The sequence below is a fragment of the Hippocampus comes genome, unplaced genomic scaffold, assembly GCF_001891065.2.
Source record: "Hippocampus comes isolate QL1 unplaced genomic scaffold, H_comes_QL1_v1.1 scaffold92, whole genome shotgun sequence".
NCBI lineage: Eukaryota > Metazoa > Chordata > Actinopteri > Syngnathiformes > Syngnathidae > Hippocampus > Hippocampus comes.
This window is the reverse complement of record NW_017805379.1, coordinates 1,192,561-1,218,597: the sequence shown is the minus strand read 5'-3', so window position 1 is coordinate 1,218,597 and position 26,037 is coordinate 1,192,561. Positions and strand designations below refer to the sequence as shown.

At 42.0% G+C, this 26,037-nt stretch overlaps 1 long non-coding RNA gene across 1 annotated transcript; it reads right to left on the bottom strand.

The window, feature by feature from the left end:
• Positions 1–23,383: 23,383 nt before the first annotated feature.
• LOC109517249 (uncharacterized) lies at positions 23,384–25,417 on the bottom strand. The gene is made up of 3 exons (XR_002168507.1): positions 25,114–25,417; positions 24,502–24,678; positions 23,384–23,641 (listed from the first exon to the last, which is right to left on the bottom strand). It is a non-coding gene; the product is annotated as an uncharacterized LOC109517249 (long non-coding RNA).
• Between the last annotated feature and the right edge of the window lie 620 nt (positions 25,418–26,037).

Below are 26,037 nucleotides of genomic sequence, written 5' to 3'. Positions count from 1 at the left end.
TTTTTAAACACGGCGACACACTCAATAATCCTTTTAACAAAATAATTTTTCGTCTGACAGGAAAAGGACTCAAAACAGAAGTTTCGTCCATCTGAGATTGCCATCATTTTGGTTGCCGGTCAACAGTTCAAATATAAGGTGAGTCTCATTATTATTTTTGCCTATTTCTGGGGTTCATAGCGGCGCTGGAAGCGAACAAGCCGGCGCTAGTGGGTGGGGGAACGCCTACAATTACAGCCGCATTTCTGGTGGTTTGCAGTGTTGTGTTTCCTCCCGCCGTATTATCTTCTCTAGTCCTCCACCTTGGCCTCGCTGTGCTTTGACATAGTCCAGCTGTAATTTCTCCATTTTGGAGCACCGCCGCATAGGAAATGCCCACACCCAAATAATCACATGTTCTAAAACACACAAGTGACCATAAATGATGCGTGTAGACTTTTCCTCGAGATGGCTAATCTATTTAGAGTGCATACCCCCCTTCCCTCACCCCACCCGACCTCCTCACTTGTTCTCATGACTCCTGACATGGTGTGTATTTACATGACAGCCATCTTTCTTCGGCGGTTTAATTAAAGATCCCGCAACAGTTTCGTTTACGTAAATGAGGGCATATTATCTGCAATTTTGCTAAAGTGCTACCTTGCTGACGTGGGTCACGTGTCGTTGGCGAGATTTGAATCAACTGGTCCGTGAATGGAGTCCTTTTCCGGCTAACTTGCTAGCTTAGCTAGCGAACAAATGAACTCATTAACCAACTCCTGTCACGATATGCGACTCAAAGAAGTAACCCCAAGAGTTTATTCCAAAGAAAATCCAAACAAAAAGGCGCTATTGATGAATAGGTATGGTATGTTCACGCAAAACTGGTAACATAAAGCGGTGAGGAGGAACAAAATACAAAATGGGCGGCACGGAGGTCATGGTTACCACGTCCGCCTCACAGTACAGAGGTTTGCATGTACACCCCGTTTTCAAAAAAACGGGGGTGGCAGGTTAATGGAACACTCTAAATTGTCCCTGGGATCAGTGTCCAATAGGGAAGCGCAAATTAATGTGACGCAGCAAATGGTGAAGACAAAGGAACTATGTGGCATTTTCTTCGTGTGGCCAGAACTAGCTAACTAACTAACTAAAATCAGCAAACAGGTTTTCGGCAAGAAATAACTCGAACCATATCCCCTGCCTAGCAAACTAACTTACTATCAAACCAACAAAGATGGAAGGGTGGAAATTGGTTCAGTTCTTTTGTTAACTAACTGATGAAAGAATTGCGCATGTTGAGTTCTTCGCAAAATGCTGAGGTTTAGTCAGCAAGCTGAACTTTTGTTTGGCTCAAACAGCCATTAACAACTGTTTTTTAATTTTACCCCTTGTGCCACCAATTTTTATACGTACTATTTTAGAATAGTTGAAATGACAGAGCAGCAAAGGGTGGAGCGAGGACTCAGAAAATGGCACAAAAAAACCCTCCCCGCGTGTTTATTTATGCGTTCAAACACGGACGATGGAAGTCGTCCGTATTTAGGCGTCCAAACATTTTTTTAAGCTGGAAAAACAACAACAATCTGCATCTGCAAGCCCCCGTCTGTACAGGGACTTTCATGCTGAGATGCGGAGCCTCAAGTCAACTTTGGATGACTAGAATTAAATGTCCAACCTTGTTTTTACCGTTGGCCACATTTATTTTTCCGAGCAAACAAGGTGGTTCCTTAAAAAAAAAAAAAAAAAAGAGGGAGAGTGTAGTGAGTGTGCAGCGCAAGGCTCACTCTGCACAGGTCATTACGGCACCGCAGCACTACTGATGTGGTCTTTTGCCTCTATTGTAAAGAACCACAAGGGACCAGGTTCAAAGCGAAGACCAGGGCTTGTACAACAATCTCCATGCAGCTACATGTTATGTGACATCACCCAATGAGAAGACACGTCCGAACCCACAGCATCATATGACATCATGTGGTGCACTTTGTGGAGCAAAATTCAGTAGCACTCTTTTGACAGCTTTTTACTGTAGACTATTATTAACAAATGAACTAATTATGTATCTCAGGCATCTGCAGTATGAATGCCCATCCATCCACGAGGAGATCGAGGAGCGTCACTTCATTCCCCTCAAAACATTTCAACCTCATCCCGCCTTGCTCTTCTGTCGATCTGAAATGAGCCCTGACATAGGGGACCACATTAAATTCCGTCTATTTTGGTGTACGTCAATATGTTTTGTGCGCTTGAAAAAAAAAGATATTTCAACACAAAAGATGCATGAAGGAAGAGCATATAAAAATACTCACAGCCATAGCTTCTTTATGCTCTTCGTAAAACGACTCAAACTACTGCAGTTTAGTTGTGATGGGTTTCTTCTGTGTCTCATCTTAAAATCGACGTATATTTTTCTACTGTCCCCACAGTGCCAAGACATCAGATGGAGCAGCACGATGTCCATTGAATTAAAGGATGAATTTCTGATGCAAAAAAATGTTCATTTGCATTCATTTGTTTTTACTCTATGTATTTATCGAATGCGATCGAGTAGAAAGTTTTATCGAATACTATTTTTCCCAATTAAAAAGTCACACTAAACATGTTTTGGGGGTAGGGACAGTTTAATGGCATTTCCATTCCCATCGATGGGGAAAGTTTATTTGAGATTTGAAGGATTTGAGTCATGATCGTGGTCACAGAATGACGTACATGGATTTCTTTGTGACTGTCTTAACTGATTTTGTGGAAAGCTTCAAGCTAATTCTTTATTTGTGATTTAACATACGACATTAGACAAACAGAAGAAGGAAGTGAAAAAGCAACTTGGGAGGTTGCAACGAGGGCACTGTGTGCGGCGATATCAAACACTTGGGAAAGATAACACCTTCAAAGGAGGAAAGGCTCTCTCGCCTTTCGTCCCTGTTTTGGTGCGCTCCAGTGCACAGGAATGGATGTTTCTGGTTTCTTGTCGCCGTGCTGCCCGAGGCTCAACCCACACCCAGGAGGCGCATATAATTGTCGGTTCATGTAAGCGAGCCGACCAAACCTAATCACGTGAGCCGGGATATGGCTAAAGATACACGCACCGTCACAAATTTAATGTTTCAATAAACTCCACGGACCGCTAAAAGCCACTTTAGACTTTATGAATGGCACACTTGATGGGGGCCCTGGGGAAATTACAGGCTCCTGGACACAAATGCGGACCTGAATGGAGCCGGAAGTGTTAAAAGGGTCTTAAAAAATGGCAGTGGTGGAGCTAGGTGGTGATGTGTGGGAGGTCACACTTTGGGGGATGGATGAGAAAGGAACTTGGGAAATTCAGCTTTTGATCCCTTGCCAACATATTTCTCTCATTAAGAATGGAATATGTCCAAATAGGATGAAATATTATTATTTTTAATCGACTTCAGTAGTTCAAAGCGCGTCTACGCTGACTTGCACTGCCTACGCTGACAAACTGAATGAGAAGAGCTAATTTGGAAAAGTGTTGCTAACTTAGAAATTTGGATGCTATATTCAGCGATTTTTACTGTTTTTCCAAAAAGAGATAAGCAAGTTTGAGTTCCGCTATTAAACCACAATCATTGTACTAAGGTTACATTTTCCTTCATATGACAAAAAAAAGGAGCCTGGTGGAACAAGTATCGCTGAAGATGATGGCAATTGGTTATGCTGTTTATGCTGAACTGACGAAATGAATGAAGCTAACTAACAAGCTAGCAAGTTTGGTAAAAAGTTTCATTCAGAAAAATTAGTGGTATTTGGTTCTTTTGTGTGTGTGTGTGTGTGTGTGGGTGTGTGTGTGTGTGTGTGTGTGTAAAACTTAAAAACTGACTCACTTATAAGACATGTATCATGTGTGCTGGTTTTGTAGCAAATTTTACAGAATTTGGTGGGAATCGTTTGTCATTTTTGTAAACGAACACATTACTTTGCTAACTATTAGTTTTGTGGAGCGTTGAATACAAATTGGTCAGAAATGCTAGTGATCTTATTTTATTTTTTGCAAAGGAATGTATTAGCTACAAAGTACTTAGCTAGGTTTATGGAAAGTTTCATGTAAATTGGTCTCATGTTGTTTTGGCCTGATTCACTAACTAGCTTGCTTACTATTAGATTTGTTGACGTGATGAGAGAAGACTTTTTTTTTTGGGCAAAATTATGTACTACCGAGTTAGCTAGATTTATGGAATGTTTTGTGGAAATGTTGCTTTTGCTAAATTGATGATTCTCTAACCTACTAAATAACTAATCCGTGAGCTAGCTATTTTGGTGAAAAATCAAAGTTTGTTGGTTTTGTTTCTTTTGCTCACTACCCGACTGACGCTAACTATTTTGTTGGAAAGTTTCGTATAAGCCAGTGGGAATTTGGTGCATAAATCTTTTTTACAACAAACAAAATAACTAACTAACTAACTATTCCCATATTGTGGAAAATTTCGTGGAAAGTGGTCATGTTACTTTTTCTACATAACCGACTCACAAACTTGCTGACGAACACAAGTGAAGCTTTTGGAAACGCTCAACTTTTAAATCCATGCGAGCATTTTTGCCCCTCTAAGTCTGAATGAAAAAGTCCAAATCTGATGAAAATAGAGCTGCGTGACGCCAGACGACGCTGACCAGTCAAGCGAAGTTGAGCACAAGCTTATCGCCGTCATGATGATAAGTTTTGCTGCCACATTCGCGCTGAGCCAAGTTTATTTCGAAAACCGTCTGACTCAGCTGCTTAGGCAAGAAAATATCAGATTTGCAGCAGCCAGGGACTCATTTAACTAAAAATACAGGGCACTTATCCACATATTGTACTTAAAAACAAGTCTATATAAGTGTGCAAAAAAAAAAAAAAAAGCACCAAATAGGAGTGGTCATTTTTTGGCTGCCTCCTGGGAGGGATTTGATGGAAATGATGGCGCGCTTATGCTGCGGCCTATCTCGCTCCACTCGAACACCTCTGCCAGATTTACCGCTGACTTGTCCGCATTTGCATTCCACATAGCTTCCGAAGGAATGCTACTGCATCGTGCCAGTGTACCCGCTGCCGAGTAGTCGTTATCCCCATCGCAGTAGTGAACACAACAAACGTACACGGTTAGTAGCACATACTGGATCAAGAAGCTACTTTTAGCATCGGGGGAGAAGTTCAGCGTGTCGATACTCAAGGATGAGGCCAGATGGTCCATGGGCGATGGCTTGATCGGGGCGAACCACGGCTGCCCATGTCAATTACTCACCGAGATGAGTTGACTCCTCCACGTTGCCGTTGAAGCATTCGACTAATTTCTATTCGCAAGTGGCGAATTTACAGAGGGCTTAGGACTTGGCCGTCTGCTGCCGTTGCTGGACTATAAATGCTCCGGATCGCAAGGCGACAGAGTCTTTGTATATCTACACGGGTAACGAGAGTGTGAAAATAAGCCGGGGATGTATGAAAGTAGCAGTTCATCTCGCTAGCTTTGGCTGTTCCACTTGCCGTTTCTTAAAAGACTGACACCAGCGGTGCCTCGGGATTTGCATCAAGAAACGAGAGCAGCATCACAAAGTGAAATTCCGTCCCGGTCACCAAGTGTTGTATTGAATAATGTACAACTGTGTGCTAATAAACAATTTATGTAACATAGAAGTGGTTTGATGCAACACATAGCAACATCGCGATACATGCATCCCTTCATGACCTGGTATCAGTGTGTGTGGCAGCGTAATTCTCGGGCTAGTTCATTAGGAAAACATGACTTGGTGTAATTACTCAAAAGAAAATCCCCATGCAGGAGTCTCTCCCAAAGATTGAAGGTGCATTGCAGTTATTGCTGGCAGGGTGTGGCGGGACTGACCAATTAAAATTATTCATGCCTTGATCTTCCAGAGTCTTCTTCAATCATGTCTGAAAAAGTGGACCCTTGATTGTGTTGGACGAATCAAACCAGATGATGTTTGATTAACTGTTTTTCTTGAAAACACAATATAAAACATAAAAAAAGTCACTCTTTATGAAGCCAAAAAAGAGGTGCCAAATCATCCTCCAATCCTTGAATGACCCCATGACCCTCAGGCAACGTCAGCCAATTCTCAACAAAGACCCAGATACGCCAACAATGTGCGGAGGAGTCATACGCCCACTGGATTTCTCGAACAATAGCGCCTATTTCTGCAACAATAATGTTGGTGCATTATGCGCGGGAGCTGCGGTCGCTCCTCTCACCTCTCAAGGTAGATAGTTAACGCTGCACCGCACGGCTTTGCGGCGGGACGATATAAGCGCTGTTGTCTTCGTGGTCTAAATTTGGCGACCTTGTCTGCCTCCAAATAAACATTATACGTCGGGCGCCACAAAATGTGAATCAAAAATCACACATCACAGTCTTTTTATTGTACAATGCATCCCCTTGACGATGGTGGGTTCAGGGCCCCGAGTTAAGTGGCATCCAGAGGGGGCTGATGTGGGTTGCGTACTATGGTTAAAGAAGAACACAGCTTAAAATAGCAAAGCCAACTGTATTCCAGTAAGATTCGTTGCATAATGTAGCGCTTACCTTACAAGTTGAAATTGTTTTGTGACTGACTAATGAACTCAAAGGGCTCCGTATTTGTGCCAGCGCAAGTCTGGCACAAATGGTGGTATGAATCTCCCCATGGGCAGGCTAGATTAGTTTTGGTATTTTCGCAGATGCACACGGTTTGGTTTTGCTTGGACACAGCGATCAGCTGCTCAAAGCACAGGCAGTACTTGCTAATCTTAACTATACCAAAGTTATCCGGATGCTCTTTTTGTTTTTTTAAAGTTTTTTTATACTATAAATGGATGATTTAAAGCTGCCCAGGGCGATCACAGATAACCGCTGTAACTTGTCATCCAGGGAAGATGCATTTTCAGGCATAGCGACAAGCATAGCTAGCTAGCTAAGTATACACCTAAGTGATAGAAATTGGTCCAGTAATAAGAACTAACTAACCCCTGACTTGAAGGCTGGGTCTGGTAATAAGAACTAACGAACCGCTGACGCAAATGAAGGTGCTAAAAGTTTCGCTCATGTCTGAGCTGACGTGTCTTGCTGGGCAGAGTTTTAGCCACTGCCGCAAAAATCTGGAAAACTGAAATGGTGCTTTGAGTTCTCAGACTTTTTTTTTTTTTTTTAGCAATTATCTTCAATTTACTAAGAAATAAATATCTGAATTAACTTACGAGGTTTTTAAGTAACATTAGTTATTGTCAACAGAATGGAATATCCATTTACTTTGATATTTAAATCAAAAAAAGTTTGTTGAGCATATTGTACAGTTTTGCAAGCAACACAAACAATTGTGAAATCGAACAGGGCCTTTCGTTATTATTTCCTTTTACCTTTTTGGGTCTGAACTTAAACAAAATCCCCAAACGTGTGAGGTACTTTGCAAATGAAGCGGCACAACACAGAGGGGGACTAAACTATTAACTGACTCTTGCGGTTGGAGGTGCAGTTGACCTTGGCAGCATGTCAACAAAAAGCAAACGGAGGCACCTGGACCCAAAACATCCTGTACCTTCTCTCAGCTCTGTTTTTCCTTTTAATTCCCTTCACCCACTTGAGCAAATTACACTTGTAAAAATCAGGAAAAGAGGCTCTTCCTTCATTTTCCTTTTTTTTTTTTTTGTGTGTGTTGCTCATCCAAAAGCATCCCAGAATAAACCGGGATGGGGACACAGGAAGAGGAGGTTTGCTCCTTCTGGTTTGGGTTTTTGGTAGCTGTCTACCAAGCCAGACTTGATATTTTCAGCAGAAGATGGCAGTTTGGATGCAAAAAAAAAAAAAACATTAAGGGTACTGTCATCAGTGTGGGTCTTTGCACACACAGAGAGGCAGAGCTCTGTCACACAGCAAGTATCCACCGATTTTTTTTCCATTCTTAATCAGGAGAGCAATTTGTTTTGACCACCGATTTTGGACAAAATAATCTGACAATAAAAACCTCACAGGCTAAAATCAGCTGTTTGGCGAAGAGACAAGAGAGACTCCGCCAAGCGTAAATTATAACTGTAAATTCAAAAATATAGTTGACGACAACCAGCGTGTGGAAAAATGAAACATCAGTTAGGGTGAGGGGACACTTAACAGACGAGCCAATGGCAGATTAAAAAAAAAAAGACAACAATAACTGGCTCCTTGGAAAAATTGAGGGGGGGATGGAGTTGCAGTTTGAGGGAATCCGAGCATCAGTAGTGAAAGGATTTCAGCCAGTAGGGGGCGCCTATGAATTTCTTCTTGATGTGACCAACATGAAGTCTTGTCTCCGTGCAAAAAGCAGTGATTTATCCACGTTGGAAACTTTTTTTTTTTTTTTTTTTTTTAACGCAAAGTATTGTATCCAAGTTTTTTTTTTTTTTTTCAAGAGAGGAAGTAAAAATAAAAAAAGCTCAGAAAATGTGGCAGCGCGAGCATGCACACTCTCTGAAAACTGCGGATGTGGCTGTGTTCAAAATCAACTCATCACATTCCAATTGAGATGAAATGGAAATGAGCACAAATCAGCAATCATTTAAATCCCCCCCCGATGAACCCCAAAGGAGGTTTAGACATTCATTTAACATGCGGATAAAGAATATATGCCTGTTAATATTCCTGTTTTGAGCACACGAACCACTTGTCCACTGCCCCCCACCCCCACCCCACTCTGTGATATGAACTACTAAGAACAAATTCCTTGTGTGTTTCATAAACCAACTTCGTCAATAAAGACGATTGTCATTCCGATCGACGGTCGCGGAAACACTAAACCCTCCACTGTAAAGAAGCCAAACACAAAGTGGGCCGATTAACTATATCTGCATGTTGACATCACTCATGGTGGTCAGCTGCGATAATAAACACTTGCTGGTGGTCTGCAGGCAATGTCTACCCACCAAAAAAAAAAAAAAAAACAACCCAAAAAAAATTCCCTGAAGACAACTAAAGAGTTTTCCGCGTGTTTTTCATGGCTGGCCGAACGTCGCAAAGTCATTGTGCTCTGTAATTTGGATGCAGTGACCACGACATGGGACCTGTACAAGCGAGGCTGGCTCCACATGTAAGACGCTCCTTCCTCGAAACAATAATAACAGTAATGCAACGGGTCAGGCAATGAATAAAGCACGTTGACGGCTTATTGGAAGCGCTCTCTAAAACTGAACGGGTTGCTGACCTTCTTTTGACTCTAATCTCTCCTTTGTAATCTCCATAATGCAGGCGCCCTCAAGTGCAATGGCCTTCTTACTGTCTGGCTGAAATCTGACCCGTTTTGACATTTGACAGCAATAAAAATGACCTGAATGTGATTCTTTCAAGCGGAAATTTGATGGCATTTTCCCAAATGGTGGTCAAGGTTGAACTGTCGGAAATGTCAAGACTTCAATGCCATAAATTGTGGATATTTTAGAAAGAGACAGTGTTAACAGTTTTCAGGAGAGAGCTTGGAACAATCCCTGGAACCTTCTGTGTTACCGCCGCATTTGCACAGGTTCAAGCTACCAGTTGATCTTTGAAGGCAGGACAATGATAGAGCAAAACAGCATTGGAGTGATCAAGCAACAGAAGAAAAAGTCATACTGAGGTCAGAGGATGCCTTGAAACAGGTGCAAGATCTGGACTTGCAAAATATGAAATATCTCCAATGAGGTAGATCAAAATCAACTTCCCCTTTTCCTCTGAAACATTGATTTTGGATTGCTCTTCCGTTTCTTCATGTCAGACAGTCTCATAACATATTTGGAATCGATCTGTAAGTGTAATTGGATACAGACCATTATGATGAAGACATCCTTGGCCCACGTCAAAATTTGAACCAGAACACATGTATAATGTACGCACGAAACATGAACAGCATGTAAGATTTAAGGGATTTGAAATGCCGCAGCTTTTATCCACTCCGCCCTCTCCGTCGTCTCTCGCTGCAACTACTATTTGCGGATTTCCAAACGGGCTCTCCAAATGTGGAAATCTGAGGTGCTGTGGTCAAGGAAGAGTCTAATACAAGTTTGTCTTGCGGCCGAGGCCCAGACAGGTTGAGTCAGACTCTGGAGCGTCCCTTTAAATACAAAGTCCACCACGACCACGATCTTTTCCGTGATGCAAGATGACTTTTTATTGCAATGTTTCAAGGGACATAAGTCATACCATTATTAATTGTCATTTGTATTCAATGGAATCCTATTTTGGAAATCTGACATTTTAATATTTGAATACAAATAGTTGAGTCTCAGGCAGCACGGCGCAGGAGTGGTTAACACGTCTGCCCTACAGTACAGGGTTCGATTCTCGGCTCTGGCCTTCCTGTGTGGAGTTTGCATGTTCTGCCCGTGCCTGCGTGGGTTTTCTCTGGGTACTCCACCGTCCTCCCCACATTCGAAAAACATGCGTGGTAGGTTAATAGAACACTAAATGTGATTGTTTGCATGAATGTTTGTTTGTCTCTGTATACCCTGCGATAAGCCGGCAACCAGTTCAGCGTGTAGCCCGCCTACTGCCCGAAGACGACTGGGACAGGCTCCCGCACGCCCGCGACCCTTGTGAGGACACGCGGTTCAGATAATGGCTTCACGGTTGCTTGTTTTTTGGCGCTTGTCTTCTCAAGGGTGAACATTTTTCCGGGAACAGAAACTGACAGTTTTCAGCTCGTGCCAGAAGGGAACATCGCAGACTCCACCTTCACTCAGCTCTTCTCTTTTTTGAATGAGCTGAAATTTCCCAGAAGATCCCAATAAATTGCGTGCTTCACAAAAAGTCGCCAGCTAGCCCATTAGCTACAAGCGTGAGAAGCTAACGTAGCAACTCAACCTCTTCCCTCGGGGCTCCTTGTTGAACATCGCAAACAGATATATTGGCATATACACGAGATGAGATTTCTCGACATTTAAATGCTCGTAACCTTCGGCTGTGAATCGTGGAGGAACACTTGACGACACTCTGATTAAAAAAAAAAAAAAAAAAATGCGGGGTTACTTCAAAGTCCATGGGAAAATTCGGCTACTTTTTATAGTATGGCTGCAAATCTATCTTTAACCAACTGAGATGTTTATTTTATTAAAAAGATTAAGGGGTGCAACATGTCGTGCGTCAATGTCGTTTAAGGCCGCCAACAAATAAGCCGGATGGCAACTGATCCTGAAAATAACCAAATTTGAGGGTTCACACTTCCACAAAGCGTTGGGTGGCTACATCCACTTCTTTTTACAAGGCCCCTTTGGGTGTGATTAAAAGAGTGAAAAGAGAGGGAGTCAGGTGGCGCTATAACGCAGATGGAGATGTTTAACTTGCATCGACGGCTCATTAAAAGTTTCCAGACGGAAAACGAAATGAATCTAGGCCAACGTTGGCTTCTTCTGGGCCAATATCGCCATGGTGACTTTGTTGCGCCAAAACCAGGTACCGTGAAGATATTTCCTTTAAAAGATGACATATTTTGTAAAATTGACTATTTAACTTTATGTTGAGAGGGAAGAAATTTCATCTGTGCTGTATGCTACACATACAGCACATTTGACAATAAAGTTGTATCCAATCCAATTCAAATCCAATTAATGTTTGTATACAAATTGTCGGCTCTCAGGGGTGACTAATAAAAATACACAATAAGTCTCCTTTAATATTTAGAGATTTTTTTAATCATCAATTGGAATTTCAAAAGCAAATCATGATCAAACCATCGTATTAAGAGAACTATCATAATATCCATCCATCCATTTTCCAATCAGCGGTCCAGAAAGTGGATGGATGGATGAAAAAAAAAAGGTTACCAGAATTGAAAATTGTAACCTAACAATTCCTATTATTGTCATTAAAAAAAAAAAGTCAAGCATGAGGTCTCACATGACGTTTCAAATGATCATAAAAAGTTACACAAACGTGTAATCTGTTTCCATAGCGACACAGGTGACATTCACTTGGCATTCCCCTGAAGCTCCTCAATCGCTTGATTGTACGCGCCAAACCCATATTTGACCTCCGCAGGGCACAGTGCTTTGCTCCAGTGAAATCAAGCTAATTATATCCTGGCTAGTGAAAGCTATATTTTCCATTTTTATGATCCCTCTCAAATTTGGCAACTGCGAAACAACCTTTAGCTAATTAAAGGTCGGAAAAGTGCCAAAACCTAATATTACCAACAACAACCTAACATTTTTTTGCAGTGTTTTGCAATTTAAAAAAAGGAAGGGGAAAAAAAAAACCCTAGTTTGTCGCGCCTCTCCCAGTCAAATAAGAAGCAGCATGTCTGCTTTAAAGCATATTATGTAACAATATGGCATTGAAATAAGGGCCATTAAATTATTTGATGATGCGCTCGCTTATAATTAGGAGAGCAGCCTCTGTGTTGTTGCTTTGGTGATTCCTAATAACCTGCTTTTAGCGGTCTGTTGATTGTCGACCAGCGTGGACCACCAATAGTTTGTGTTAGGATTAGCATCATTGCAATTTTTATTGCTCAGAGGGATTTGTCGAGCTCATTCAAGCTTACTCATGACACTTTGGCGTTGAAATAATGGCTTTTAAATCATTTGGATGACGAATGTGAATGTGCAACAATAAGGCGAGCCAAATGTTGGTTTAAGACAGTACTCCCTTCGCAATTTGAGTCATGTTAAAAACAAATTTTTTTTTTTTTAAACTTCACTGACTTTCTTTGTATCTCATGCAATTTAGCGCCGAAGGGGAAATCAAGTCTTTTTTTTTTTTTTTTTTTGTGGAGTATGAATTAAGTAGCTCAATCCACCCGTTTTTATCCATCTCAAGGGGCGGCCATTTTGCCACTTGCCGTCGACTGAAAATGACATCACAGTGTCGAAAGGCTCAGCTTTTGATAGTCACATGACCAAACCCAGGAAAGAGGTGAGCCGTGATCGGTCATTACCTGAGCCCTTCGGCACTACACGTATCATTGTGGCCCTCGAGGACCGGCACCTGATCTGAAGAGCACCAAAAACTCCGACACTTGTTTTTAATGTGGAATATTACAAAGTTGTCCCTGCGTTGCAGCCAATGAAGACATTTCATGGGCTTCAACATGCCATAGTTTTGTTGCTTCATTAGGCAACATGTTGAGCGTATACTATGATGCAGTGTTCCAGAATTCTGGCTTTTTGGGATTTTTTTTTGGCGGGGGACGAGGGGGGGGGGTGGTGGACAATGGAAAGCTGTTTTTAGGATGCGGCAGTGATTCGCGGCGGCGTCCCCACAAGTGGTTTTGTGATTTATCACCGTGAGAGGGTTTCGCATATGAACATTTCAAGCTCAGAATGAAGTGAAATGAGCGATGACCGATGGATTAATTGGAAGTAAAAGTGTATTTTCTTGCACACATCCGAAACCCTGTGCAGCAGCTCCTGAAATAAGCTTGAAGTGTGTCTCGTGTGCAGCCACAAAGTACACGTCAGTGCACAATCGTCTATTCTTTTTGTGGAACTTTTTGATGGAAGCCTTCATGCTGTGTTCAAAATAGAATGGTAATTCTATGCTCAAACAAATGATTACACCTCCCCACAAAAAACTCAGTAACGTGAAATTTGGTCATAATGTCTATCATGCGACGACGCCCCAAAAAGTCTCAAAAACCCATGCCCACAAGATGTTTGTCATTCTGGCTCCAAGCAGGCCATTTTTGTATAATTTTCCCACTTTTTATTTATTTATTTTTAAGCGCAAGTTTCACTCAACATGAAATTTGCTGCACATGTCTCCAATGAGTAGACCCACAAAAAAGTCTCAGGAACCTATGCTCGAAAAGGCACAAGAAGTGAACCCCTTTTGGCATGAAGGAGCTATTTTATGTTTAGTGATCCAGGTGACTTTCAAAGATGGACTTGCCCTAGAAATTTTGAAAATCCAGCCCTCAAAACCAGGTTCACTTAACGACATGAAATTTGGTAGATTTGTCTTTGAAGAGTGGAACCACAAAAAAGTCTCAAGAACTCATGACTGAAAAGACAGGATGTCTGCAATGTATGTTTGAAGAAGCCATTTTAGTCATTTTGGTGCATTCCAGGGGTCTTTCAAAACAAACGACTACTGTATTGAGATAATTCCGCCACCGAAGACGGTTTTAATGTGACATTTTATTGGCATGTCTATCATGATTAGACCCAAAAGTCTTAAGAACCTGGGCCTCAAAAAGCACAGAAAGTCATTATTTGGGTTAGAAGCACCTATTCTACGACCACTCTCACCATTTCGAGGGGTTCTGCCAAGATTCACCAATCATAAAGAAAATTAACCCCCTGGTTCCAATTCACTTCATAACATGACATTTTTTTGGCATGTCTATCATGAGTAGACCAACACAAAAAGTTTTGTATAATTTTCCCACTTTTTATTTATTTATTTTTAAGCGCAAGTTTCACTCAACATGAAATTTGCTGCACATGTCTCCAATGAGTAGACCCACAAAAAAGTCTCAGGAACCTATGCTCGAAAAGGCACAAGAAGTGAACCCCTTTTGGCATGAAGGAGCTATTTTATGTTTAGTGATCCAGGTGACTTTCAAAGATGGACTTGCCCTAGAAATGTTGAAAATCCAGCCCTCAAAACCAGGTTCACTTAACGACATGAAATTTGGTAGATTTGTCTTTGAAGAGTGGAACCACAAAAAAGTCTCAAGAACACGTGACTGAAAAGACAGGATGTCTGCAATGTATGTTTGAAGAAGTCATTTTAGCCATTTTGGTGCATTCCAGGGGTCTTTCAAAACAAACTACTACTGTATTGAGATAATTCCGCCACCGAAGACGGTTTTAACGTGACATTTTTTGGCATGTCTATCATGAGTAGAACAACACAAAAACAATCCTTGCCGAAATCAGCGATGTTACTTCGAAGCAGACATTTTATTGTTATTTTTCCAGGCACCTTCCAAAAACGAACTAGTTTTCATCCCCCGGAGCCAGTTTCACTGAGCAACATGGAATTTGGTAGGCATGTCTAGAAGTAGTAGACCCACAAAAAAGTCTTAAGAACCCTATGCCTGAAAAGACACCGGAGGTTGCCTACTTTGGTCGTAGCCACCGATCGTTTATGACCCACAGACCATATTTTCCCTACCCGTCTGAAAGATTTCATGCTGACTGTGACTTTTAGTTTCAAGACACTTAAGACTCCAAGTGGTTGATACCAAAGCGGCCCTTTTTTTTTTTTTAACTTGCGTAGGCCAGTGTTAAAATGTCTAATTATGCCCGGCATGTTTTAGTGTTCTGCCACTTTCCCATGGCTCACTCAGCACTCTGTAATCAAGTCGCACGAGACGCAGCGTCACCGATAGAAGGCGGCGAGAACATAAGTCGCTGGCAGACCTTTCATTACTTGCCCTGTTCGCACGGGATACAACAAGGAGACATTTTTATGGATCTTATTTTCATCACCTGCACATTACCACGCCTCCCTTAGAATTACCACAGGGCCTACTTTTAATTTACGACCAAACTTCCATTTGATTCATAATTATTTACTTGCATATTGCGCAGTAAATGACAGTCGGGATTTCCGTCATTATAGGGTATGCAACAATGCAGCAATCATAGCCGCCCCGGCAGTGTTTTTTCTTTTTCTTTTTCGCATACCAGGAAAAATATAGTACTCTTGCTTGTGTGCCTTTATTTGAAAGAAAACTCACATTTCCTTTCCAACAACAATGTTCTAAATCACACATATAGTAAAATCCATTTATTCGTGTGTGTCTGTGTGTGTGCGTGTGTGTGTGTTACACCTCTTGTTGCTAAGCGGAATTCAAATGTGCACTGTTTCCCAACTCTCATTGAGCCATGGACACATAAATGTATTACATATCTCACTAAACACCACCCCAAAATAATGTCACAAAAAGTACACGGGACTGTAATCATGGCGGTGTCTTCTAAATTTACTCACAAATGTACTTAGTGTAAAAATCTGGGCTGGGATTTTGGATTTGTTGCTGACATTAGGTGATAGACCACATCATGAGGGCATTGTATTGTATCTAAAACACACGAGTGGACCTGAAAAAAGTGGCATAAACATGCTGTTGGCCCAGAGAGGAACTCCAAGTGGAAAAAAAAAAAAAAAAAACCTTCATAGAAAAATGAGCTACACCCTACACAGATCATTTCACTAATGTCACTTAATTTGTTTAGGAAAGTATTCATGCCGTCATAAGCACTTGACCTAAAAATCTACTGTATGGCAGATGAAAATAACATTAGCTTGAGACGAATAGGCTGCACGGTCTAATGGGGATATTACTGCTACGTTAGCATCTTGTGCTTGCCGCCAACTGGGTAGCTGCCACTTGGTTGTCAGTTGTTTGTAGACCGCTATGTTAGCTTCTCACGCTAACTGCTAGCTATTTGCTGACTGGCTAGCTGTTATATGTTTGGCACTTGAATGTAAACTGCTTTTAATATGGACTGTTGGAATCTCATTTGAAACTAGCAATGCTATATGTGAGCAAATTGTGGATCTCACATGTTTGTCAGATTAGTGAGTATGGAGCTAAAAAGTTCATTCCACACATCATGAAGGGAAACTGCAGACGTCGTTTGATCGACAACACTGAAAAACGCAAACAGAATTCTCAGTGCTGCAGATTATGATGACGATGAAGCTATTGTCTTAAAAATCTACAGCGGATTCTCATGCTCAGCCAAACGAGCAGATTCTCTGAAGGACTTTTATGAGTTTAAGGCATGTTCCAACCCAGTTGGCTGTCTTGGAGTGTTGGCTTGCCCTGAAGTGTTACTTTTTGACAATAGGAAATGAGGACTGTTCTGATATTGTTTTGAGGGTTGTGTGTTATCGTGCTCCTGATGCTGCCGCAGACAGCAGCGATGAGGCGACACTGTCTGAGTGCATCCTACTGTTCTGACACGATGTCATGTAAGAGTTTCACTGCACGATTCTGAAGCTGAAGAGTGTGAGTGCTCCTCTAAGAAAGTAATGACTCGATGGTGCAGTTATGTAATCGTGCGGCGTGCAGACAGATTTTAGGGTCATAAATCAAAGCAAGCAATGCGACAACTGAGTGCAAGAGGACAAACATAGTTTGCGACACTGGCTGTCTGCTTCTTTGAAAAGGCTGCTCTGTACTTTGAGATTAACTTTGATTTTAATGATCCAGTTTTGCCCGGTGGAATCCGTAGATGTCATATGGTTATCACTTGTATTTATAGTAGATTGTTAAATTAGCCTCTCACACTAGCTACAAGGTATTTAGCCAATGACTGGCTAGCTGCCTTATGCATGTCACCAATCCGTTGACTGCTGTGCTAACTTCTCCCATGAGCAACTAGCTAGCCAGTCGCCACATCTGTCAAGCGTATGTCGACAACTATGTTTGCATGGTGTATGTCGACTGCTTTCTCAGCAAACTGCCTTGTGTTTGTCACGTATGTGTGGATTTCTACATGATCTTCTTGCCGTAGCCGCCGACTGGCTCACTGCCATATGCTTGCCGCTTGTACATCAACTGCTATTTCAGCATCTCACGCTATCCGCCAATGTATTTTTACACTCGGGAACCCTCAGAAATATAATTTATTGTACAGTGAAAAATATGTTTCAAGCGCTATCTCCGTGTACGGCAACCACGAGTACATGCATGCATGTATGCTCATGGGCAGCGGGGTGGGTGTCTTGAGGTTTCGGCCTCTTGGCGCCAACCGCAGGACCGCCCGACACAAATTTCCCAAAACCCCACCGGGAGGTACAGTAAAAGCTGCCATCAAATATGAGAGTTAAAAAAAGACGTCTGATCATCCTTTCTCGGGCTCGTTCCTGCCATACTGTCTGCGCTGTATCTGTAGAATTTGTCATTGTGGCCCATCCAAAGGGTTAGTGCTACCTTACCATTATTGCTAATTGACATCTTTCTTGTCTCCCGGCGACCGCTGAGCGACTGAAAAATGCGTCACAAAGGACATAGCGGGGTAATTTGTGGCTTGAGCTATACTTGTGGTGCATATAGGGTTATCGAGTGGTAATTTTTTTCACAAACCGCTCCCAGCAGGCTTCTTTCATGGTGCTACCTGTGTGTGTGTGTGTGTGTGTGTGTGTGTGTGTGTGTGTGTGTGTGTGTGTGTGTGTGTGTGTGTGTGTGTGTGAGAATGCCTGGAAGAAAAAGGTTATTTCCTATTAAGACCAAGTCTATGCACAAATGACAGATCGTTGGCTAGCCAGCTACTTGACAGTTGCGAGTATTAAAAATAAAAAATGAATTTTTTTTTTTAAAAAGTAGCAGTCTATGGACAATAACAAGTACAAGGCTGACAGCCTGTCAATGTTCAGCTACCTGTCGCCAAGCATGAGAAGATAACATAGCTGTCTACATGACAAGCATATGGCAGCTAGCTTTTCCGCAGCTACCCAGCTCAGAACTCGGCACCCATGAGTAATGAAGGAGCTATTTGGACAACAAAAAACACACACACTTTTTTTTTGTATTTATGAAATCAATGAAATGCTACAGAGAGCACAAAATGTTACTTCTGCCTGAAACTGACAAAAAAAACTTCACTCAGCAACATTTATACTGTATATTCATAAAGTAATAGTCAATTAAAATCTTTGTTTTATCTGATTTTTGTTTCTGAAACTCAGGACCCAGTACTGACACATTAGGGCAGTAAAATGTTAGCAAGGTTAGCTAACATGGCTAGCTTAAAAAGCTAATGCCACACTCTACATACAGGATCTGTGTCAAGCGTTTTTTTTTACTATTTTGTTAAACATTGAGTGGAAAAAAAAAATCAGCCGATTTGTTTCTGTGTAAACAAACGACAGTACCAACATGGTAACACAAGTATACTGTACATAAGCATCAAAGATGATAAAAACATCATAAAAAAAAAAAACTATTTACATCATGTCATTTTTTTTCAATATACAAACACAACATGCAAACAGTTGTATGCCACAGTCCAGACATATTTTTTTTAAATTTAGAAAAGCACACAGCAGGATATTTCTAACCAGACACGAAAGCCTGCTCCAACTGTGTGATGTGTGCGTCTACTCCGCACTCAAGTGACCATCTGGATGACACTTGGCACCCACAGATGCGCCGTGGGCATGCGAGGAAAAAGAGCAGAATACAATGACAAAGGAGGGCTTTTCTCCATATTTTGTCATGTTATTGTACATCCATATTTTTTTTCCCCCTGAAATCTACACCCAACACACTAATAGAACAATAAAACATTTGGGAGTGTGGGGAGGGGGGTAAATTTGAGCAAAATGTTTGATTTTACTTCCCTGTTCAGCTTGTTCATGACCAAAAGTATCATTAATTTTTCAGATTTTTAAAAATGTTTTTTTTCTTTAGCTTTTTAATGCTGCCTAAAAATTGTTTTTATAATTCTTGTCATTAGGGTAATTTTTTTCAGCCCCTCAAATTACAGATTGTTTGCACCATGCACAGATGATAAAACATTGTCCATTTTTATTATTATTATTATTATTTTTTTAATATATATTCGCAGTGCCATTTTTTTCCCCTTTGATTGCTGCTAGTGCCTCCTCTCTTCTAAACTCTGGCAAAACGTGATTCACCAAGCTTGGGCAATACATTGTGCTAAATAACTGGTTTCAAAATACAGCAAAAAAAAAGATAGCACTGCACAAAATACAATTAACAAAAGCTAGCCTTGCATAATTTTTTTATATATAGTTTTTTGAAGGGTGACACATTTCCATTTCCCAGCCAAAAAGTGCAACGGTGGGGACACTGGAGACGGCGCAGTTGTCAATTAGACAACCGCCGTCGGTCAACCGAAAGACCAAAGGCACTTTTCAAAAGCAGGCGGCCATTCCAGTCACACATGCATCACTCTGGTGCCGTGTATATTAAGAGCAGGGGGTCCGTGTGGTGTGTTTATTCACGGCATGCATTAACGTGCGTTTACAGCCGAAAAGGCGCACGACAATTACAGGTTTGAAGAGGCAGTAAAGTAAACAGGCTGGTGGCTAATTTTAAGATTGTATGTCTTGCGCACAGGAGATGAAGTCAGAGGACCTTTTTTTTTTCTAATTTAACTAAAAGACATATCATTAAATTGGAGGACACTGGGATATATTTGTATATTTCTTTTGGTCGCACAGGGAATCTATGATGCTTATTGGGTGGTGGAGGGGGCGTTAGCATGCCACAGTATTTCACAAACGTGAGTACCCGACTCACATCCTTGTAACTATTTTATTATTGACGGGATGGTCTTGGCCACTTTGCTGCAGCCCCATTTCAGGGTATTGCCAATGTTCTTATTTTCCAAGCTATCTTTTTTCAGAGCCCCGTGAAGGGTCCTTTGCCATGAGGTGCCATATTGAACTTTCAAGACCCATATGAGTGTGGGGGCAAGAACGCAAAATGTTAACACACCTGAGACCTTGGAACACGAATGAGTCACATGACATTGGTGAGGCAAAATGGATACCAGGGCCCAAATTGTACATTTTCACAGCGGGGTGTGTTCACTTCTGTTGCCAGTGGTTTAGACATTGCTGTTGAATAATTTTGAGGGGACAGCGTATTTACTCGGTTATACAAGTTGGAAACTGACTACTTTACATTGTAGCCAAGTGTCATTTTTTTTTTTTTTTTTGGTGTTTTCCATGACGAGATAGAATCATATTTACAAAAATGTAAGGGTGGACTCAGTTTTACGAGACGCTGTAAGCATCGCTCTGGCAGAGTGACACATTGCAGCAGGGACAGTTAGTGGAATGATGGCAGTGTGCTGAGGACATTATCTCCAGCCTGGCTTTATTGTTTCTCTTCTAATGAGGCTCCTGGGCAGCGTGCCATTGTTGTCACTTAGTCACAAGGCCACACTAATAATGCACATGACTGAGCTAAATTGTGCTTCTTTTGGCACCTCATTAATGATTTAAAGCATGATTTGCAGCGGTAGGAAGCAACGGAACCCAAACTGCTTGGGGCAGTGTAATTATAAACATGTTTGCTCTTCTACGCTGAAAAATTGTGATGACCCTCTATCAATTATGTTGCCCATCTCTGCCCGACATTCAAACACAGCCATCATTAGCCTGACATCAGAGTTGTTCAAGTCATTTTTAATTTACTCCTGCTAAATATGTGGCATGTGACGTCAGGTGTTTTGTAATAAAACATCCGAAAAATAAAAATGTAACCCGCTGAAAGGAAAGTTGATATAACACAGTGCACGATAAACATTTATCAGTTTGAGCATTCAATAACTTGTCTTTGTCATGTATTCATTTGAATATAAATCGAGAAGGATTTGCAGATGATGATAGCCTGGCCAGGGAAGTGTAATGGCGCCTCTCGTGGGGCTCCAACCAATGTTCGATCTAATTGTTTTTGTGTCTGGGCAAACACACAAACACCCTGAGCGGTCCCCATGGACCACTGTGAGCAACATGCGACATGCATATTGTGGTCACGCAGTATCATATGCATCATATACATTCAAGTTACATGTTTTCATTAAAACAATAAAATTATGGCAATAGTTTCTATCAAATGACTTCTTTATTAAGTGTGTTTGTCCACTTTCAGTGAAAAAAACTCAAACGTTATGTAACCAAAAGTGTGGCATATTAACATAGCTGTTTTAACAATGTTTTGTATAAATTATATGGCAAAACTTGGACTGCCATGAACCGCAACGTGACAGTGTCCTTCCTTCCTGGGGCACCATCGGAGGTTAGCATAACATAACCATTCTCTGTATGTCTACTTCAAGCTTGGAGAAAAACTGAGTTATTGCCTGCACGATATCCTGAGCAGCGCATGTTGTCAGCTGGACTATTCCACCAAACACAATTTTATGATTGAAACTATTTTTCTCTCTGTATTTAATGTACAAGACGAGTATTTTGTGCATTGTGTGTCTGGTATACTCACATACTTTGCCATGGGGTCGTGAATTTGTTGGACCGACAGCATTGATTCATTCATTTTGATGGCTTGTACAACATTGTCGATGAGGATGTTTGACTTGCTCCGGGTTGGATTTGTTTGTTTACGATTGACAGCTCGTTACTCTTCTCTCGGTTTTTGGGCGCTCTCTGCCAAGAACGTACCGATCCCCATTCCCATCTTGCATCGTTGTACAACTTTTACTGCATTCAAATAACTTTTGTGCTGAATGTGACGCTTGAGGTAGTCCAGTTTCCATTCGCTGCACACCTTTTTCGCTTGCTACTTTAGCTTCGCAACACGTTTTGCAGAGTAGACCTTTCTACAGTAAACAACGTCATGACGTAAATGCGTGAGCGAATCGCGTCAAATAACAACCTGGAACAGCCAATCACGTGTTGCATAATACAGAATAATTTATGCATTTATTTTATTTTCAATACTGGTTGGATTTTTACCTTGTGCGCAGCTCAGATAGTTTGTGCGCAGACACGCAGGGGGCAGTGCGCATTTGCTCACAAACCATGCTGAGAGGGAACAGTGGCTCCAACCATTACAGCCATTTGAGCATTTAATAGAGGTGGCGAACATTAGATTAAACTCACCCACCTCAACGTTCAGCCGTTCAATGAGGAGCTGGAGATACAAGACCAGCGCCAGAGTGATCATCCTCAGCAGAGCTAGCACGTGCTCTGACTCCAAAGCAACCCCCAGGGGCCACGTGGGGGAAAATCTGCCTGGATTGAGATTAATTGGATTCATACTTTATTAATGAGACATGTGACACTTGCATTTTATTTTTCTTCTTTCTTTCTTCAGTTAGATGTTATTATGTTTGATGCATCGCACTGGGTGCTTGTGCATTATTCAATTAAATTGTCTAATCCGGAGGCCTCTCCTCTCCAGCAGCGGCACACGGTCATCCAGACTATTTGCACTGGGAGAGGCCACCAAAGTGCCGCGTTGACGTAAATCCTGAAGGGGGCGCCATCCACCTGCTTTCCGCGCACCAGGCTCCGCGCGCAATGGCTCTTGACTGCAGTCAGGAAGAAGTCTCCCAGGAAGGCCAGGAAGCGTAGACGCCCGTGTGTCATCCAATACAAACAAAGACGTATTGTATTCAACTGTATCCGCGTCTCACAGTCGGAGGACTTCGTGCGGGTCCAGCTCAAGACGTGCCGTGAAGTGGAAGCCATTTTACACCGTGTTAAAACGACTACACGCATAGCAACAATCAAGACCAACCGGAGCATTTCCCCTCGTTTCCAGTGTAAATCAACTAAAAGCCTGGTGGATGGTTTTCTCCTAAATATCCTCCTTAATGATTATCCTGTGATGTGTGTCCAGTGGGGTAACAAAATACAATAAATACCGTGGGCATAATTTTCACCCTTGTGATCAAGGTGAAAAAAAAAGAAGGGGAATGATTATGTGACGCGCCTGAAACATTAGCTTGAGCCATTAGCTTGTTGGCGTGGGATGTCTTATGAGTGATTAAATAAATTATATATATATATATATATATCCCGACTTGCCATGTTGCATTAAATTTGCTTTAAAACAGCTAAAATCATGTTAAAAAAATTGTCAAGTAGACACAAATGTCCACCAGAGAGCCCAGAGAGTTAAAACAGTGGTAACAGAAAATTAGCAGGATGGCACAACAAACGCGGCCGTGTTAGCTTGACAATCGTCCGCGATGTGATGCATCTCGCCATCTGCTGCTCTCACTTGCCAACTGGAAGGTGTCAGCGAGGCGTACCCACCTGACGCTCAAGCTGCTCCTGCTAGGCTGGATGATACACGATATGCTCAGCGGCGGAGCAAATAAATTAACGTTACTGACGGACATTTAAACTCCTAGGAAGAATTTTGTCAAAATCGTGCTAAGTGTGAAAAAATCTGAACAATAATGTTGCAGCTCCGAGACAAAAATATCTGCAGTGTTGTCTTTTAAGCGTACACTTTGTTATTTTCTTAAAACTCCCAAACGAATACAAGAACATCTCTTCTGACTTCTGTTCGAGGGGCGTTCAAAGACCCCCTCAGACAAACGTAACTTAATGATACGTTCAATGGCAGCAAGAAATAAAAATGCACCAAAACAGAAAATTCCGTAAGGAAATCACAAAATAAATTCAACAAAGGAATCATTCTTTTAACATCAACATAGACACAATTCTGAACCAGTCCAGTCTCCGACAATAAGTCGGGGGAATTGAACAGGGGCTCATTTCTTTTGACCGCACTCATATGTCGCCTGAACAACCTTGAAAAATGGACCTTTGACACATTGAAAAATGTCTTTGCGGCCTTTTAGGATTTGTAATTTGAGCACCCCTGCTGCATATAGTCAGGAATGATCATTAAGTTTACCAGCTTGAAGGTTAGTATTGCAGCTATGCACTGTGCGCAAAATGGTCATTTTAACAATTGAAACGATGCATAGTGCCATTTGGCCTGTGAGCAAATAAAAGCCAAAGCGGCTTCAATGTTGGTCAAGCTGTGAGTCATGAATAAGACATGTCCTTTTCTCTCGCTTCATCCCCTGATAAAGGAGCCCATGAGTGGGCTCCTTTGTTCACACACTGACCGCTGTACAATGAATCAATGCATTCTCCCAATAGTGCTCTTTTATGAACTGCGTTTTACCTCGTGTGAGTCATACAATTGGCAGCTCTGCCCTCAAGCGCTATCAAGGCCTCCTCCAGCGACCAGCTTCTCAACCACCAGACGCGGTAAGTCCAATTCGAGTCACAAAGGTCTGAATCCAAGTCAAGTCTGAGTCCGCAGCTGAGAATCCGAGTCCAAGTCCAGATGATGTCAAGCCTGTAAACCTGAAGACGGAAAAATACAAATTTTCACGCCCAAAACAATGTAACAAATTTCATTTTGCTCAAGACTCTTCTGAGATGGAACTGGGCACACCTCCAACACCTTACTTCTTTGTACATCTGTTCGAACAATTATGTGCAACACCATAATGACGTCCAGTCATTATGGCGCTCAGGAAGGAGACGGGTTCTGTGTGCTAGAGATAAACAAACGTGCTTGGGTCCCAAATGTGCATAGCAACCCAAGTTCAAAGACACAAAACCTTGTGAAGATCCTGGCTGGAAGTGGGAAGAATGGGTCATTAGCCATTCAGTGAAACGAGAGCTGTACCGACATGGGCTGCCACGGAGAAGTAATTACTCCAAAAGAAACTTTAGTGCTTTTCTACCTTTGGCACTCAAAGTGCTTTGACACTGTTTCCTCTTTTACCTCCTGATGACGCAGGATCTGGAGCAACTGGAGGTTCAGTATCTTGATCAAGAACACGTCGACATGGCCGAAGATTAAACCGCCGACCTCTGTGTTCGAAGACGACTGCTCTACTACTCTTCTCTGGTTGGAGTCACTTGAAGAACCGTGGGTGTTGCGCGGTAGCATCTCTAGTCCCCGCGTCCACATTTGCATTGGACAGAATCACCCGCTGGACGCTGTGTGTGCCCGCTTCCCTCTCACACGTGTGTTTGCGTGAAGGCGTTAAATTCCGCACAGCAGCCCAACAAATTTCATTTTTCACTCCCCCTACCAACTCTCTCCGTGTTGCTTTGCTCAAGTGTTGTCCGTACCACCTCCTCCGTTCGCCTGCGTTAGCTTTTTCACACTTCCGCACAGCAGCCCAACAAATTTCATTTTTCACTGCCCCTACCAACTCTCTCCGTGTTGCTTTGTTCAAGTGTTGTCCGTACCACCTCCTCCGTTAGCCTGTGTTAGCTTTTTTTGCAGTAACACAAAAGTGAACAGGGCAACTGTGAGCTACTACTTGCCAAAAACTGGTACTCGGTCCTTAAATAAGGACTAGTTTGAGTGTCCTATCATTTGCCAGACAGCAGCCCACTGAGACTTGCGACACTGCTACAGTATATGGCAGTGGACATAAAGTGTGAGAGTGACCGCCTACTTGCCAAATAGTGAGCCTGTTCAACAATAGTAAGTCACTACTTGCCAAATAATGCGACTGCATCACTGAGTAGGTCTCCTGTAAGTGACTGAGTCCTTGTCCAAAAAAAAAAGAGCCCACTTAGACTTAGCACACTGCTGGAAATCAAACCGTCTGCACAACAGTGAGCTGCTACTTGCCAAATAGTGAGTCCACTGAAACTAAATAAAGTGCTCATTTAGGAGAAACAGCGTGTTGGG